At 40.5% G+C, this 16,948-nt stretch overlaps 1 protein-coding gene across 4 annotated transcripts in view; it reads right to left on the bottom strand.

Annotated features, from left to right (window-relative positions):
- Nucleotides 1-16,948, bottom strand: part of Slco3a1 (solute carrier organic anion transporter family member 3A1) — a 381,072-nt gene that overhangs the window by 298,901 nt on the left and 65,223 nt on the right. The window lies entirely within an intron of this gene.

The raw sequence follows: 16,948 nt of genomic DNA, 5'->3' as shown, positions 1-16,948 counted from the left end.
ATCTTCACATCCCTAGTAGAATAAACCTTAAGGACACAAATATGTAAAACAAAACAAAATCAAATCTCAAATTTTAAAATTTTTGGTAATCTCATAGCAATCTTACTGATCTTCTTAATCCAGTTTTAAATCAAAATAATAATATAGTTGAAACAGGGACATTCTCTAAATAAAAAGCCTTTAGAGAAGACTATCACCACTGTTCAGGCCATGACTCACAGTGACTACTAACACCACAGAAAGAGGAAGTCACCTATGGATGTGTCTCATCATGGAGGTACAGGGTAACAATCCAAAAACTCAAATCCAAAATTTTAATTCAAAAATCCAAAATTCAAAATGCCCCAAATTCAAAACTTGACATGGTTTGGCACACATATTATGTTAATCTCCAAATAAATAAATAAATAGTTTCAGCTAGCAGAACATTCTGCATTTCAGATTTCTAGATTAGGGATACTTAACTAGTAACAATAAAACATAAATATTCCAAAAATCTAAAAGTTGAAATCTGAAACTCTTACAGTCTCAAGCATTTCTATAAGGGAGACTCAATCTGTACAAACCATCACCTTAAAAAAAGTGTTTCTTGCCTGAATCTGATTAAGTGTGTAGATCTAACAACCAATTTATAGGGAGTACAAGCAGGGAACAGAAGAACATGTCAAAAGCACCAGTTAACTGTGCACAAAAATCTGCAAGCAAATTTCTTTCATCTGGCATGAAGTTAAAAGACAGAAACCTATATAATAAACCAACTCCAAAGACAAACCTGCTAACTACCAATTACATTGCAATTTTCATGATTTAAACAAACGTTTCTCTGAAACAATCTAAATGCTGATTAGATACTGGTTTGTATTAAGAAAATGTTTTTCTCCAGACATATGATAATTGTTTTTTTTAAAGCCATTGTCTTAAAAATAAAAAAAAAATTACAAATAAAATGTCAAGTTCTCTATAAGTTCAATGCAATGCCAATCAAAATCCCAACGGCATTTCTTGTAGAAATAGATAAAAGAATCATGAAATTCATATGGAATAATAAAAGACCCAGAATAGCAAAAACAATGCTAAGCAGGAAGTGTGAATCAGGCGGTATAGCGATACCAGACTTCAAACTATACTACAGAGCAATAGTAACAAAAACAGCATGGTACTGGTACCAAAACAGGCGGGTGGACCAATGGTACAGAATAGAGGATATAGTAACCAATCCACAAAACTACAACTATCTTATATTTGATAAAGGGGCTAAAAGCATGCAATGGAGGAAGGATAGCATCTTCAACAAATGGTGCTGGGAAAACTGGAAATCCATTTGCATCAAAATGAATCTGAATCCCTATCTCTCGCCATGCACAAAAGTTAACTCAAAATGGATCAAGGAGCTTAATATTAAATCAGAGACACAGCATCTGATAGAAGAAAAAGTTGGTTATGATCTACATACTGTGGGATCGGGCCCCAAATTCCTCAATAGGACACCCATAGCGCAAGAGTTAACAACTAGAATCAACAAATGGGACTTACTCAAACTAAAAAGTTTTTTCTCAGCAAAAGAAACAATAAGAGAGATAAACAGGGAGCCTACATCCTGGGAACAAATCTTTAATCCACACACTTCAGATAGAGCCCTAATAACCAGAATATACAAAGAACTCAAAAAATTAGACAATAAGATAACAAATAACCCAATCAATAAATGGGCCAAGGACCTGAACAGACACTTCTCAGAGGAGGACATACAATCAATCAACAAGTACATGAAAAAAATGCTCACTATCGCTAGCAGTCAGAGAAATGCAAATCAAAACTACCCTAAGATACCATCTTACTCCAGTAAGATTGGCAGCCATTAGGAAGTCAAACAACAATAAATGCTGGAGAGGATGCGGGAAAAGGGCACTCTTGTTCATTGCTGGTGGGACTGCAAATTGGTGCAGCCAATATGGAAAGCAGTATGGAGATTTCTTGGAAAGCTGGGAATGGAACCACCATTTGACCCAGCTATTCCCCTTCTCGGTCTATTCCCTAAAGACCTAATAAGAGCATGCTACAGGGACACTGCTACATCGATGTTCATAGCAGCACAATTCACTATAGCAAGATTATGGAATCAGCCTAGATGCCCTTCAATAGATGAATGGATAAAAAAAATGTGGTATTTATACACAATGGAGTATTACTCTGCATTAAAAAATGACAAAATCATAGAATTTGGAGGGAAATGGATGGCATTAGAGCAGATTATGCTAAGTGAAGCTAGTCAATCTTTAAAAAACAAATACCAAATGACCCCTTTGATATAAGGGGAGTAAACAAGGACAGGGTAGGAACGAAGAGCTTGAGAAGAAGATTTACATTAAACAGGGATGAGAGGTGGGAGGGAAAGGGAGTGAGAAGGGAAATTGCATGGAAATGGAAGGCGATCCTCAGGGTTATACAAAATGATATATAAGAGGAAAGGAGGGGTAAGACAAGATAATATAAATGGAAGAAATGATTTACAGTAGAAGGGGTAGAGAGAGAAAAGGGAAGGGGAGGGGAGGGGAGGGGGGATAGTAGAGAATAGGACAGACAGCAGAATACATCAGACACTAGAAAGGCAATATGTCAATCAATGGAAGGGTAACTGATGTGATACAGCAATCTGTATACGGGGTAAAGTTGGGAGTTCATAACCCGCTTGAATCAAACTGTGAAATATGATATATTAAGAACTATGTAATGTTTTGAACGACTAACAATAAAAAAAAATGTCTGAAGATTGCTTCAAAATAATTAAGAGGATGGGAGACTGGGTGGGAGGTAGAGATAGAAAAGAAAGGTCATGTGTTGATAATTATGGAGCGATGGGCACATTGTGAGTAATTTAATTTTTTTATTTGAATGTTTTATCTTTTCTATAATTAAAAAAAATTAATTTTTTTCAATCTCAGTTTGAGACCAGACCTGATCAATAAGCACTATTTTGAATCTTTGCACTAAGAGAGAGGACTTGGCACGAGTGACTAAATTCTGCTGAGCCTCAGTTTCCTCTCTGTGAAACGGGGCATTGTGAAGATAGAGCGCTGGCAGACTGGACTCTGTCTCCCAGAGCAGACCTCCCATCATGCACAGCTTTCTAAAACTACCAGCACTGTGGATCGCACGCTCTGGAAGCTAATCTTCCAACTTTAACTTAAAAGTCTGTGTAATGCTAATAGATTATTTGCTTAACGGTCTCCAGCAGGAGTGAAATGAATTCTTCAAAGAGTGTGCTTGTCTTTTGTGTGATGAATAGCAATCTCTGGTTTCCCTGCTTGGTCTACATGCTGTGTGGATGTAGGCTTCCCCGATGAAGACAGGATGAGCAGGACACACAGCAGATGCACAGAGAAGAACAAGGGGTGCCTGACAGCAGAGGATCATGCAGGGTTGTCCCTGCATGATTCGCTGAAGTCAACCTATCTCCCCCAGATATAGCATGTTCTGAAAAAGCTTCTCCTACCCAATCTAGACAGCCATTTTGGAGACCTTTCCTTCCTTTATGAGACTTGGAAGAGGCTTCGTCATGTTCTTTCTTTGCCCTGATAATATATTACACCAGGGAGCTGCACGGGGCACCTAGGTAAAATGGGGTTTACACGGGCCCTTCCCCTGAGAACACACAGAACACTACTTTTCGTCTCTAACAGCAGAGGCAGTCTGGGAGACATCATTACACTTATGAAATATTCCTGAACACATTTGGTCAATATTTCCCAAATCCACATCTACAAATGTACACGTGTGCACTGGCCTGGTGTTTCATTTTACCTGAGCTATGTTTCAAACACTTGGTTTTTATGACTGTGGCTGGGGAACACAGTTGTTAGGAATAAATATATCCTGAGAAGGCCCAAGTCCCCATTGTCTCCCTCTCTGAGCAGGTTACTCAATCTTCCCGTGTTCTGGTTTCTTCTTGTTAAAAGGAGACAATAACCTTAATCCAAGGGTTGCTTTGAGAATTTTACTAGATCATATGTACAAATAATTCAGCACAGTTCTTAGTATAAATTAAGGGCTTAATTAATACTGGTTACTATTATTATTATTATTATTATTAATACTGGATACTATTATTCTTACAGAAAGACACTAGGTTGGTTTATCCATGATTTATCCACGTATCCTCAACACCTTTCACAGGGATTATTAGAACATGGTATATGCTCAACTAATGTTCATTGAATGGATGTAGACCATTAAATTTAACATTTCTAATTATTAAAAAGAGGTCAAGTTATTTCAAGAATCTCAAAAATACAATGCAGTGGGTGGGAAAAGTAGGATAGGTAAGTCAAGATAAAATAAACTTGGGAGAAAAATCAAGGAGTTGAATTTTGGACTTACTGAGTTTAAGGCAACATAGGACACCCAGGTAGGGCTAGCTTTTAAAAAGGCAGAAATACGTTGCATAGCCATGTTCACATCTTCATTCACAATAGTTAAGAAAAGGAAGCCCAAGTGTTCATACTCAGTGGGATAAACAAAATATGGTATATCCACATAGAGTGAAATATCATTCAACCTTAAAAGGGAAGCAAATGTTGGTAAATGCTGAGCCACAAATAAACTTTTGAGGACAATATGCTAGGTAAAGGAAGCCAGTAACAAAAAGTCAAGTACAGTTATGATTCCTCTGATGTGAGGAACTTAGAGTAGTTAAACACAGATACAAAATTAGAACAGTGGCCAGGCATGGTGGCGCACACCTGTAACCCCAGCGACTTGGGAGGTTGAGGAAGGATGATCAGGTTTGAGGCCAGCCTCAGCAACTTAGAACCTGTCTCAAAACAAAAAATAAAAAGAACTGAGGATGTAGCTCAGTGGTCGAGTGCCCCTGGGTTCAATCTCCAATACCAAAAATAAAAATAAAATAAAAATTTAAATGTAAAAAAAACTTTAATGGTGATTTCTAGGGGCAGGGTGGGTGAAGGGAAGGAATTGTTGAACAGGCAGAGTTTCAGTTTTGCAATATGAAAGTTATTCACAAAGTTGCACACACTATGAATAAAAACACTACTGAACTATACACTTCAAAGTGGTTAAGATGATGGCATTTTGTTGTATGCATTTTTATTACAATTAAGCTTTTTAAAACAAAAATGGCCTGGAGATGTGAATCTGGTGACATAAACCCGAGAAGCTCTGTCTGCATCGTCCTGGATTTGCATCAGTGCTTGTAGCCAGAGCCCTTGGTCTCCCAGTTTGTGCTCTGTGGGCTCTCTTTCCTGGCACTCAGGTGGACCAGTGAGAGACTGCTACTTTTCTAAATACTACCAAAAAGCTCTCCAAATGGTTCCAGGGAAGTGTGCCTTAAACACATGTGTCTGGGAGGGTATCCAGCTACATGGACGTTTTAGTCCCAGCTGTGGCCTAGAAGGTAGTAAAGTCTCACCTGACACAGCAGAAGAGCAAGTCAGCTCAGCCAAGCTGGCAGTGAAAAACTCAAGTCCAAGTTGTACAACCACGATGGACAGACAATTAAATGTTTCGAGGCCTCAAATGTAAACAAAACCCTCTGGTGAGCCAGTTTCTCATTTTACTACAGTGAGACGTTGAAAACAACTCTTTTTTTTTTTTTTTTGGTAGGGGTGAAGCTTTATCTGATGAGCATTTAAATATTCCCATGGAACCAGAGCCTGAGAACTCTGGGCTTCTCTTGGCCTAGAAATGCCTCCTACTGCATACATTACTGCTGCAATGATGAAGGGCCCCAGGTGTGCAGTATACCAAAGTGAGAGGCAAAAATAATGCAGTTATTGGGTGAGTCACTTACCTTATCACACTTGGAGTATTATCCCGGTGGGGACAAAAGCAAGTCAGAGGAAGCTTATGGTGGGAACGATATGGCCCTGGATGATGGAGACCAGGAGTATAACTCAGGTTTTGCCACGCACTGGTTGTAGGACCCTGAACAAGTTGTTTTCCCACCCTCTCAAGCCTCAGATTTTTAAAATCAGCACAATAAAAATAACAACCCTTATCTCCTTGGGCTTTGTGAGAAGGCAAGAGAGAGTTCCTGCAAACTACCTGTTCTCTCTGTCTGCCATAGCTAGGACCCAATAAAGGAGACCTAGTGTATTCAGTGTTCTCATGGTCCTTATTCAAATTCACTTGTGCTGAATGCACTAAGTAAACAGATAGCTGTTCAATTTTCTTTGTGACAGTTATGAATCCTAAAATTAGATACTTGCTCACAACCAGTATTAAGACCAATACTAAAATATAAAATAAAACACACCAACGTGGGGGACCTTGTGTTCTCTCTTCTGCCTGGCAGGCTTTGAATCTTTAGAATCACAGGTATTAATGTGTATGTAAATCAATATGGTGGATCGATCTGGATGGAGGCAAGGCTCTTTGTCCCATGATACAAATGTACAGATGCAGTCAGAGTAGGCAAAATGATTTAGATCTAATAATAGATACCACTGGGTCTCAAAAGGTTCTAAGTGTCCATACACAATTCCAGAATCTATTAGATCCTTGCTGTGCTAATGAGGCCTCTTGCTGGGAACCCAAATTCCCTTTGCAAACTCCATTAACAGCCCACAAGGCAGGTGGGTAAACTCAAATGTTCTTAGGGTAATAACATCTTGCCCAGAAAGGGAAGCAGCAAGAAATCACATCCACTGGCATCAAACGCTTAGAACATTGCAGAGAGAAAGCTTCTACCCCTGGACCTAGATTAGAAAGAGTCAAACCCAGAGCCCCTCAGTACCACTCCCCACGCTCACAAAGGGAGGTAAATGGTATAAAAACCATTTTTTATACATTGAGGAGGTCTCTCAAATGCAGCAACTATCCTCCAAAAGTTTTGCCAATAAAAAGTTTGCCCAGTTCACACACTCAGGTCCCCAGATAATTGTGTAGGTTCCTCGTGACTTTCTGTCCTTGATTCTACTTGCTCCCAAGAGAATTTTTGTTAGTAAGAAAACATGGAAAGTTTCGACTTTGGCAGTTCAGATTCTATTAATGATCCCAGTGCACTTTTTAAAAAAATGTTTTTGCCTTTAAAACAACAACAAAAAAAGTTGTGATTTTTCCGGACTGTGTATCAGTTCAAACCAGCACAGAAAACTGCTGAACATTACCCCCAAAACACCCACAGTTAGGCTAAAAGAAGGAATGGAAACTTTCAGCCCCAGAGGAATTTCTTGTGGGAAGTAGAGGGGGAGGCACGAAAGAGGAGGGCCAACGGGGGTCTCCAATGTTGCTGGGAACACAGTCTGACTTTTCACCCCTAGTTGCCTAAGTGATGCTCAAAAGTTTCCTGTTGTAAGTATAGTGGCTCTCTGGGGAGCAAATCAAGTTAAAAGCTGAACAGTGAACAACATTCCAGTTCCCTAATGCCATCTGTCACTCTGTACAGCCTATCTCACTTTAACCATCTTGGTTTATCTAAATTGCCTATCATTGAGGTCTGGACAACATTAGTGCTTGATGTACCTTTAACCTTTTTGAGCCTTATTGAGATCTACAAACACACACACACATCAATATCCATGTAAGTTTAGAAGGATGTGGATCACTCTACCTCCTCAAAGCACATTGCAGGATTCCTAGCTTCAAGAAGCCCCATTATTCGGCTAGCACTCAATGACTCCTGATGTTCTCAAGCCACATTCCTGAACTCCAGCTTACTTACGATTTTTTTATGAGTGTCCATTAGTCATATAAGGCTTTGGGATCTTCAGTTTGCATCTATTTATGGGCTAAAAGAAGTTCATGCATGCGCAGAAACGCTAGTCTTGGCAGGAAGGAAATGGCCAGGCCAAGTTGGGAATGGAGCATATTCATTTAGCTTATTCATTCCTGACAATATGAAGTCATTAGAGGGAGTTAAGGTAGCTCTGGCGACTGCAGGCATGTGAAGGAGCCAGGGTTGGTAATGTTTCTTCCATTCAATAGACAGAGCCATTGAGTAGGTTGCACGTGCTCAGTGCTTTCCTGCCCACATAAGTGATTTGCTATTAAACACTTACTGTTCCTACACAAAGCCTGCCAACAGGTTATTTTTTAAATTCTTTTGTTCAGTGTTAATGGATACGGAGAAGGGCTGGGAGGCATGACTTTTGCCCTCAGGATCCCTGACTTGCAACTTACATGGTTATGAAATCATGAAAGAACTAAGCCAGAACTTTCAACCTAACCCTTTTTACTTTATGCACAGGGTCAGGGTTTGTCCGAGTATCACAGTGAATAATGGTGGTATTGTGAAAGAGCCAGCATTTAGATTACAGGGCAACCACTTCCCATGAGCTTACCCCTACCTGAAGGTGCTTGGTCAAATATCAAGAGCAAAATAATACAGCCCAACTCCTATGTCATATAACAGGGCATTCAAGCATGATGAGGCCCCTGTATGCTGCAAATATAAGGATAATTTATGTATTCAGTTAACTAGGATTTTCAGGATTGGATCCAGCTTCAGATACAGCTGTATCCATGGAGCCCTCCCTTTTTCTCTGTTCTACTTTCCTTTGCACCGTCTTCATTTTTAGGCAAGTCCTCTGCATATGGCAACATTGATGGATATTGGCTTGTATTTCATACAATCCAATATCCTATAGCACAGTCCTAGAAGAGAAGGTGGTCAGTTTCTGAGTCAATTTTTCTAATTCCATGGACTCTAATTGGCTTACTCCTTGGGTCATTCGCTGTAGACCAGAGGTCTTCTCTGTGTCACGACTGGTCATGCCTGGACCACAAGATCACTTCTGCAGCCCACAGCAACCACCTGGAGTGGGAGAAGCTGTTTCCCCATGAAAAAACAAGGTGCTGGACAGACAAAAGCAAATGTCCAAAACAAAGATGCTAGCTATGTGAGGCATTTTAATACTTCAACAATGAAGAACTCACTTCCCACTGAAGAGGAAGGCCATTAATCTCAAACCTCAGCACTAACCACAGCAAATGACAAGGCTCTAAAGAAACTAAACCCTTCACTTCATCCATTCTCATAGAATCCTTCTTGGAGGTAAAAAGGACAAAATGGAAAGTCAAGTAGTTTAGAAATAAACAAAAGAAAAGAAATGCATTTTATAGGGGTTATCTCAAAAATATTTTTTTATTTAAGAACAATACTCTTGCTGCAGTTGAAAAGAAAAAGAAAATAATATTCATCAGACAGGTGCAGTAAGTAGGCGGTGGTAAAAATAAGCCTTTGACCTTCTTATGGAAGGAAAGAAAAGTTCCATGGAAGCACCCTCACCTTTCTTTAGGTTGCCCAGGGCCTCTCTGATCCTACATCCTATCAAACACTTCAACACTAGGTTCTTATATCCCTTGGCAAAGATGCTTTTATGCACATAATACACAGGAACCGGTCCCTTGGCTTCTACATTATAATGCTCTCTTTGGGGAACTGTGACAACATTTTTCTTCACTGGGCCAACATTAGCTTGAAAAATGGGATTCCCATTCTTATAAGGCAATAGGCAAAGTGTCAGCCAAAATATCAACTGAGCCGCCTAGTAGCAGCAGCAAGTGTTCCCTCATTCCTATCACTGACTCTTGTGCTTATGCCAAAGTCCCCACTCCTTTCCTCAAACCCAATGCCCCAGTAAGTCAGAACCATAGCAGAGAACATTGTTGATTCTGGCTGTGGCATGCACAATGTGCAGCAACTTTGCTTTCCTCCTACTCTCCTTTCTTGTTCTATTGATTTGCTTCTCAAAGGGGGGTTGCAATCTGAAATTAACAGTCTAGAGCAAAGAGCCCCAAATGGCAATTTACCAGTGTTTTGGAGATTTCATGGAGCTGGTAGTTCTGTCTTCTTGAAAACTATGATATCCAGTCTCTTTTAAAAATTGGAAGATCTGGAATGACTGACTGTGTATTCCCACGGTAATGAGCAGCTGAGGACAGGGCAGGGCAGGGACCATTGGTTCCCCTAAGCTACATAGAGTCTGCTTTGCTCATTTGTTAACCGAGTCCCTCAGCACGTACAATTGCAACACCTGAGCAGCAGATGTGGCCAGCCCAGAGCCTGTTTGCACAACACTACTTTTCCTCATTCATCTATCTTCTGGAAAAAGTCACGCTAGGCCAAATGGCATGTTTTCAACTCACACTGAATCTATCTGAACTATAGAGCTTTTAAAGTTTTCAGCAAATGTAGATGAGGATAAAGCCACAAACACATTCATCAACTAAGTGCCCGAAGAGCAAATTCCAGCATCTCTAGACTGATAAAATATATATGCAATTATCCAAAATGATGGATATAATTTATGATGTAGGAAAAAAAAAGTTTTCACAGGTTGAGCATCTCTAGTCCCAGAGTCCCAAATCCAAAATGTCCTGAAACTGAAAACTCTTTTGAGTAGCAATGCTCAAAACATTTCAAAGTTTGGAGCATCTAAAATTTTGGATTTTTAGATTAAGGATGCTCAATCAGTATTAAATACTTCAAAATCTGAAAAACTCTGAAATCTGAAAACTTTTGGTCCTAAGCACTATGGATAAAAGATTCTCTATAGGTAACATGCCAACTGATGAAATGTAGTTTTATGTATAGTATGTCTTAGCTAAGTAGAAGTATATACAAAGAAAAGGATGGCATGAAATATACCCAAACATTGGCAGTAATTTTTATAGGTGCCTAGATTATAAATTATTTATGTTTCTCTTTTTGTTTTTCCCAGTATGACTAAAATAATACATTGTTTAAAAAAAATTGAGCCAATATGCTCCCAAATTAAGAAGCAACATGTTAGAATCCAGAAAGCCATTCAATGCATCACACTAGGGCAATGGCCATACTCTGGAGCACCTCCAAATTACTAAAAACTAGCTCCCCTGCTGCCTAGAGCAGCACTAGCACCTCATCTACTTTGAGGTGAGCCACAGGATGGGGTCTGCAGGAAAACAGTGCCCCATTGATTTAATTCAGGACTGAAAAGGTTGCTATTTTTGGCTCTGAAATATGAATTCCATCCTAGGCTGATAAATCAGAATTCAACAACTCTTGTCAAAGACCTGCTCCCTTATTGAGATAACACAGTCACTATTCATGCCTCAATTTCTGCATCTGGAAATGGAGATGCTATAATTAGAAAGATGATCAGGGCAGTTTTCACTGATTTCTGGGCCCCTCCATGTACACAATGCCTGATGCCCAGACAAACTCTTGCATGTAAAACCCAACCTCATTTTACTGATAAAGGCAATGAGTTTAGCGCAATCAGAAACTCATCCCATTTCTGAAGGCAGGTGCATGGAGGGGCCAGGATTCAAATCTTAAAACTGTTGGACTCCAGAGCCCAACTCAGAGTGCCTGCGGTCACCCAGGCAGTGAGCACAACAGAGATTCCAAGAACCATGGAATATGAATTATGAGTAGCTGCAAATGAATTAAAAACACCTATGAGCTCAGGCAATATGGAGGTGCCAGATAAGAGACACAGCACATTTCCTAGCACGTTGCTAAAAACACACTGAAACCGCCTGTGACCAGCAGCCAGGGACAAGGACTGGAACACGGCCAAAACAAATTGACCACTTTTACAGTATCATTTATTTTAGAAAAAAAAATAATGAGGGAAACTTCAATATCAATGAAGTTGCAAGAATATAACAAGCAATGCTTGCTCTCAGGAGGGATGGCTTTTTAATTATTTTTTCAGAAGAACTGCAGTCACAGTGAGTTTGATCCATACCCGACCCACACTCTTTGGAGAGTTAAAACACATTTTACCCAATGTCAAGTTAAAATAAAAAACTCATCAGAAGCAAAATAACTCTTTGCTCCCAGGGCTCGGAAAAGAAATTCGGTTCTTTTTGGTTGCTGGATGGTATTCTTATGACCTTTGTACTAAACAAACACTTGGCAGATGAAATCTGAGAATAATTTTCTTTGCACCATTAACTATAACACAGAGGGCTGCTCTGGGTTTTAATATAAGTGATAAAGAAAACATGACCCATTCACGTCTAATATATGTGCTACCCAGCTTGGAGAAATTATTCTGTACAGTCAGGCACATTGTGGGCCCCATTCTCCCTACAATTACAGGATGCCACCTCGAGAAACCCTCTCAAGGTACCACTTTTCTCTAGCCAGCTCCCCTTCTCTCTGCAATAGCCATTCTCAGGAAATTCTGCCAGCCATCCTTCTGTCCCTGATGGTGCAGTGGATGTGTGTGTGTGTCTGCCAAACACCTGCACAACTCAAAATTATCTGCTCTCATCTCAGTCCTACTCTGTGTTTAAAACTACATCATCTGCATGGGAAAAACTGCAAAGCATTCTTTAGGCCTAGATACACACAAATGAGTGCATATAAAACTTGTGATAGCTCAATGAGCTCTATGGAGTATACCAATGTTAACTTCCTTTGGGGGTGGGTGTGTGTGTGCACAGCCACATATGGTTGTTTTTTGTTTTGTGATGCTGAGGTTCAAACCCAGGGCCTTAAGCATGACAGGCAAGTGCTCTTATGGCTGAGCCATATCCCCAGCCCCATTTCCTGGTTTCGATATCGTACTATAACTATGCATGATGTTAAAATTGTGGGAAACTCGATGAAAGGTACAGAGGACTTTTCTGCATTATGCAACAACTTGTGATTGTAAGATTATTTCAAATTTGAAAAGTTTTTAAATAAAATACATCTTTAAACATTTATTTGAGATAGAGTCTTTGAAGAGGTCAGTAAGTTAAATCAGATTATGTGGGTGGACCCTGATCCAACCTGACTGGTATATTTGTAAGAAGAGGGAAAGAGGCCCCCAGAGGGACAAACACCAAAAGGCAGCAACAGAGTGGCCTTCTGCAAGCTGCAGAGAAACAGTTAAGAGAAATCAACACTGCTGCCACCTTGATCTTGAACTTCTAGCCTTCAAAACCATAAGAAAATATATTTCTGTTGTTTAAGCTGCCCAGTGTGCTGTATTTTGTTAGACTTACCCTCACAAACTAAGATGCATCTGGTTTTGTCTCCTGGCCTTGGCATCCCAGAAAAGGTGTGGCAGAAACCCATTAAATAAGAAACAAGATCTTAGCACATAAGAGCTAAATTTTAGGCAACCTCTCCCTACCCATGGAAGGTTGGTGCTCAGCAAGGTCACTGAAATATAGAAGGATCAGTAGTTTTCATGGTAGGTCCAGAAGGCAGAATAAGGATAGGGAAACTTATAAGAAGGCAGATTTCTAACACAACCTAAGGAAAACTTCCAAATGGTATTGCAATTTGGAAATGGAATGAATGGCCACATGATACTATAGTGTCCAAACTGCTGAAGCAGAAGATGAAATGAATCAGCTCACCTGTTCCAGAAGTCTCAGATCTGATTGACACCCATCTCTACTCAAAGCACCAGGAAACAGGGATGTGATCTTCTATGATGTCCCTCTAGTCTCCCCATCTTTCCCCCAATTCTTCATTCTGACTTTGACACTTAGTTTCCATGCAAACTGCACCTACTGGCTTAAATTTCAGGCAGAATGCTGTCTTCCTACCCTTCCTGGATCCCAGGAATTTTATTTCCTAAGGTTTCAGGGTGTCTTGTGAAACACCCTAACTTGCACCTGACTCTGAACCACCCTTGACTCCCATACAAACCCCCTGTCTTGTGAGCAGATCTCAGATGCACCTGAAATAAGCAGCACTCTCAGACCCAGAGCCCAGCCCCATCCAGATAAATGATCTTGGACAAGTTTCTTCACCTCTAAGTATCACAGTTTACCTGTATGCTTCATACTGAGCAGCAAAAGTTTTGAAAACTGATTTCTAACAGAGCAATAAATGGTATGGCATATGTTCACAAGGGAATACTAGTATGCACCAATAATGTCATGGAATATTTAGTAACATGATGAAATGTTCATGAAATATTAAAATAAATGAAATTACAAAATACTATTTATTATAAACAGTTTCTTGTAAAAAAAGCAACCAATGCAGAAAATGAGATTAGAATGACATACACCACAAAACTAGAATTAACTATTCTCCTTTTCTGTATTTGTGAAGTTGCCAATAGTGAACTTGTAAACTTGTATGACTTTTTAACTAGGAATAAAGTTATTTTAAAAATCTTTACTATTCTTTCGCCTTTTCCCTCCTCCTCAAAAACAAACAAAAAGGCAACCAACCAATGTAGAAATCTAGTGAAAGAACATAGTAAAGTAGCCCATTACATCATTCCCCCACCCCTCAGAAAATCAAATACGACTTGCTGTATTTTAAATTTGGAAAAACAAAGGGAAGCTAAGAAAACTGCACTAAAGGAAGGTCACAACATGGAGCTAGCTAGAGACATGACTAGACTCCCAAAGGATCAATTCTTGGACCTCAGCGGGGACCAAATGGGTTCCACCAACACCCTGCCCATTCAGTTCCTCTAGGAACAAAGAGTGCCACGTGCCACCCACGAGTCATTATCTGGCGGCCCTGTGAGGCTGAGCTCCGCAATGGTGCTGTTCTGAAAAGCCTGCCAGCAGAGTTGAGTCCCCATTCATCCAGTTTTGTCCCCTGATAATAAGCTCCTCTGGCTCCTTTCTGACACTAGAAAGAACTGACTGCAGAATGGTGGCAGCCAGAGAAGGTCCCTGTGAATGGCCCATCCAGGAATTCAGGAGGTTGGCAATAGCTCGGCCACAAGAGGCCAAAGCAAATAGTTGTTTCAGTAAGACTTTTCAGCCTCACTCAAGAAAGATAACTTCACTTTTCCTTAAGTCTTAAGGCCTTGCCTCTGACCTAGCCACAAATGTTCAGACTGCACCCATCTGATGACCTACTATGTGGCCAACCCAGAGGCAGGTCTCATCACCAGTGAACTGCAGCCTGGACAGGGCATGCTGATCATTCTTTTCCCCAGCACACTCAAGAAAAGACTGCTTGTAAACAAGCCTTTGTTTTACATGTGCAATATTTAAATCCTTTAGATCACTAATCCAGTGTCACCCTTTAGGCATGTGACCAAATGATTCACAGGCCTCTCTCCAGACAAGCTTTGTAGGAGCGAGAACCAGCAGACACACACATAAAATTATACTCCAGTGAGCTCACATTTATACCTATGGTCCTAGGTCATTCCTTCAAGATATCCCTCATCTCTTAGGCTATATATCCCATGGATCCTTCCTGAAACAAAGTGGCTTCAGGAACAAGCACCCAATTAGAGGAGATAAATGCTGAAACATTCTCATGATCATAAAAACTATTTTATGACTCATACAGTAAATGAACAAACCAGTTATTCTCTGCATATGTTACGGTCTTCTTAAATTGTTCGTGGAGAATTTGACCCATGCATGGAATAAAAGCCACCTACTGAGGCCAGTCTGTGCAAAAAGCTTACTCTCTGCTGTTCCTGATAAGCAGATGCATGAAATCATTTCAGAGAGACCCAGAGCAGCCATCTCCACAGCTGTACACTGACACATTTTGGAATCTAATCAGAGACACAAGAGCCACTAAGATGTCCACGCACCGTGCAAATAGACACTCAACCAACTCGATTTAATTATCATAGAGAAAAACAGAAGCCTGAGCAGAAATTCAATTGAAATCCTCTTCCTACCAAAGACTCACTGCAAATCCCATAAACCACACCTCAGAACAGAAGAAGGCCCCTTCCCAAGAATGGTAAGCCCTACTGTTCACACCTTCACCTCCCACATCCAAAGTCAAAACTCTTCCTCTTCCTGAAGTTTTGCACATAAAAGCCAACCCATGCAGTGGAGGAGATATCAGAGCCTAACTTGTCAGAGTATCCTTCTAGAAAAGGGTTCAGACACTGCGGCTACAAGCCTCAAGCAGAGGTGAATTAGCACCAGTATGAATTCAGGGGCAATTAAAGAGAGATTTTTCTCCTTGGTTCCATCATCAGAGATAAGAACTCAACTTTTCACTCCCTATTTCCTTCCCTGCATTGGAGATTGCACTGGGCAGAACACTGCCCAGGAGATTGTTTTAATTGGTGACTAAGAGTAAACAGCTCCCTACGCCCGCCCCCCCCGCCCAACATAGATACACACAAAGATAAAATATGAAAACTTTCCCTGGTTTAACTGCTTGCTATTACTGCTACCAGAAAACAACTCCACTGGGGTCCTAAGATAACAGCAGTCAACTCAGAGACCAGTTGTCTGATTGGAGCTCAGGAGACCTTTCTTTGCTACATGCTGTAGTCTAGGTCCTGATCTGCAATGGATTCATATGATGTGCCTTTCACTGAAGTTCTAGCAGCAGCAAAAGCTAAATGATTACCTCAGTCCCCACCCCCACCATGTCCCTCCTAACCATTTGAGGGAATAGCCATCTTTGCTGAGCAGTCCTGAGTTACATCTAGGCCACCAGCACTCCATCTGTGGATGAGGAGACACATACTCTGTACCTTTCCCATCCAGAACATCCCCTTCACAGGGAGCAGAAACATCTATTTGCAACACAGTTGTTCATGAAAGCCCTCCACTCCACAGCTGGGACAGAATGCCACAGAGGAAGATCAGCACTCTGGTGTGTACCCTTTCCAAGCCTCTTTATCTCAGAAACCTTGGGCAGTGACAGGTGAAAACTTGCAGACATCAAGCTTTATGTTAAATTTGGTTCAAATTCTATTTTAACTTAAACCTACATATTATAATTAACTTTACACCTCAAGGCACACTGCATATGGGAGGCACAAAGCTTTCCCAGACAGTTAATTGTTTCAAAGCTTAGGACTCAGTGACTAGGGATGAGTCGGAACAATTCAATGGCTTAAAGAAGGCAAAATTACACTGGGTAAATAAGGAGATGGGAGATGCTCAGCAGGACAGCCTTCAACCTTCCAAATGACCATCCAACAGTGCCACACAAGCAACTTGCAATGTCACTGATAACCCTAGACCTACAGGTACTTCTGTCTTTCCTATATAAAATATCAGAAACTAGAACAGTGCAAAATAATCTTTTTAAAATATGCAA

Source organism: Ictidomys tridecemlineatus, chromosome 5, assembly GCF_052094955.1.
Source record: "Ictidomys tridecemlineatus isolate mIctTri1 chromosome 5, mIctTri1.hap1, whole genome shotgun sequence".
Classification (NCBI taxonomy): Eukaryota; Metazoa; Chordata; class Mammalia; order Rodentia; family Sciuridae; genus Ictidomys; species Ictidomys tridecemlineatus.
This window is presented reverse-complemented; position numbering and strand designations above follow the sequence as displayed.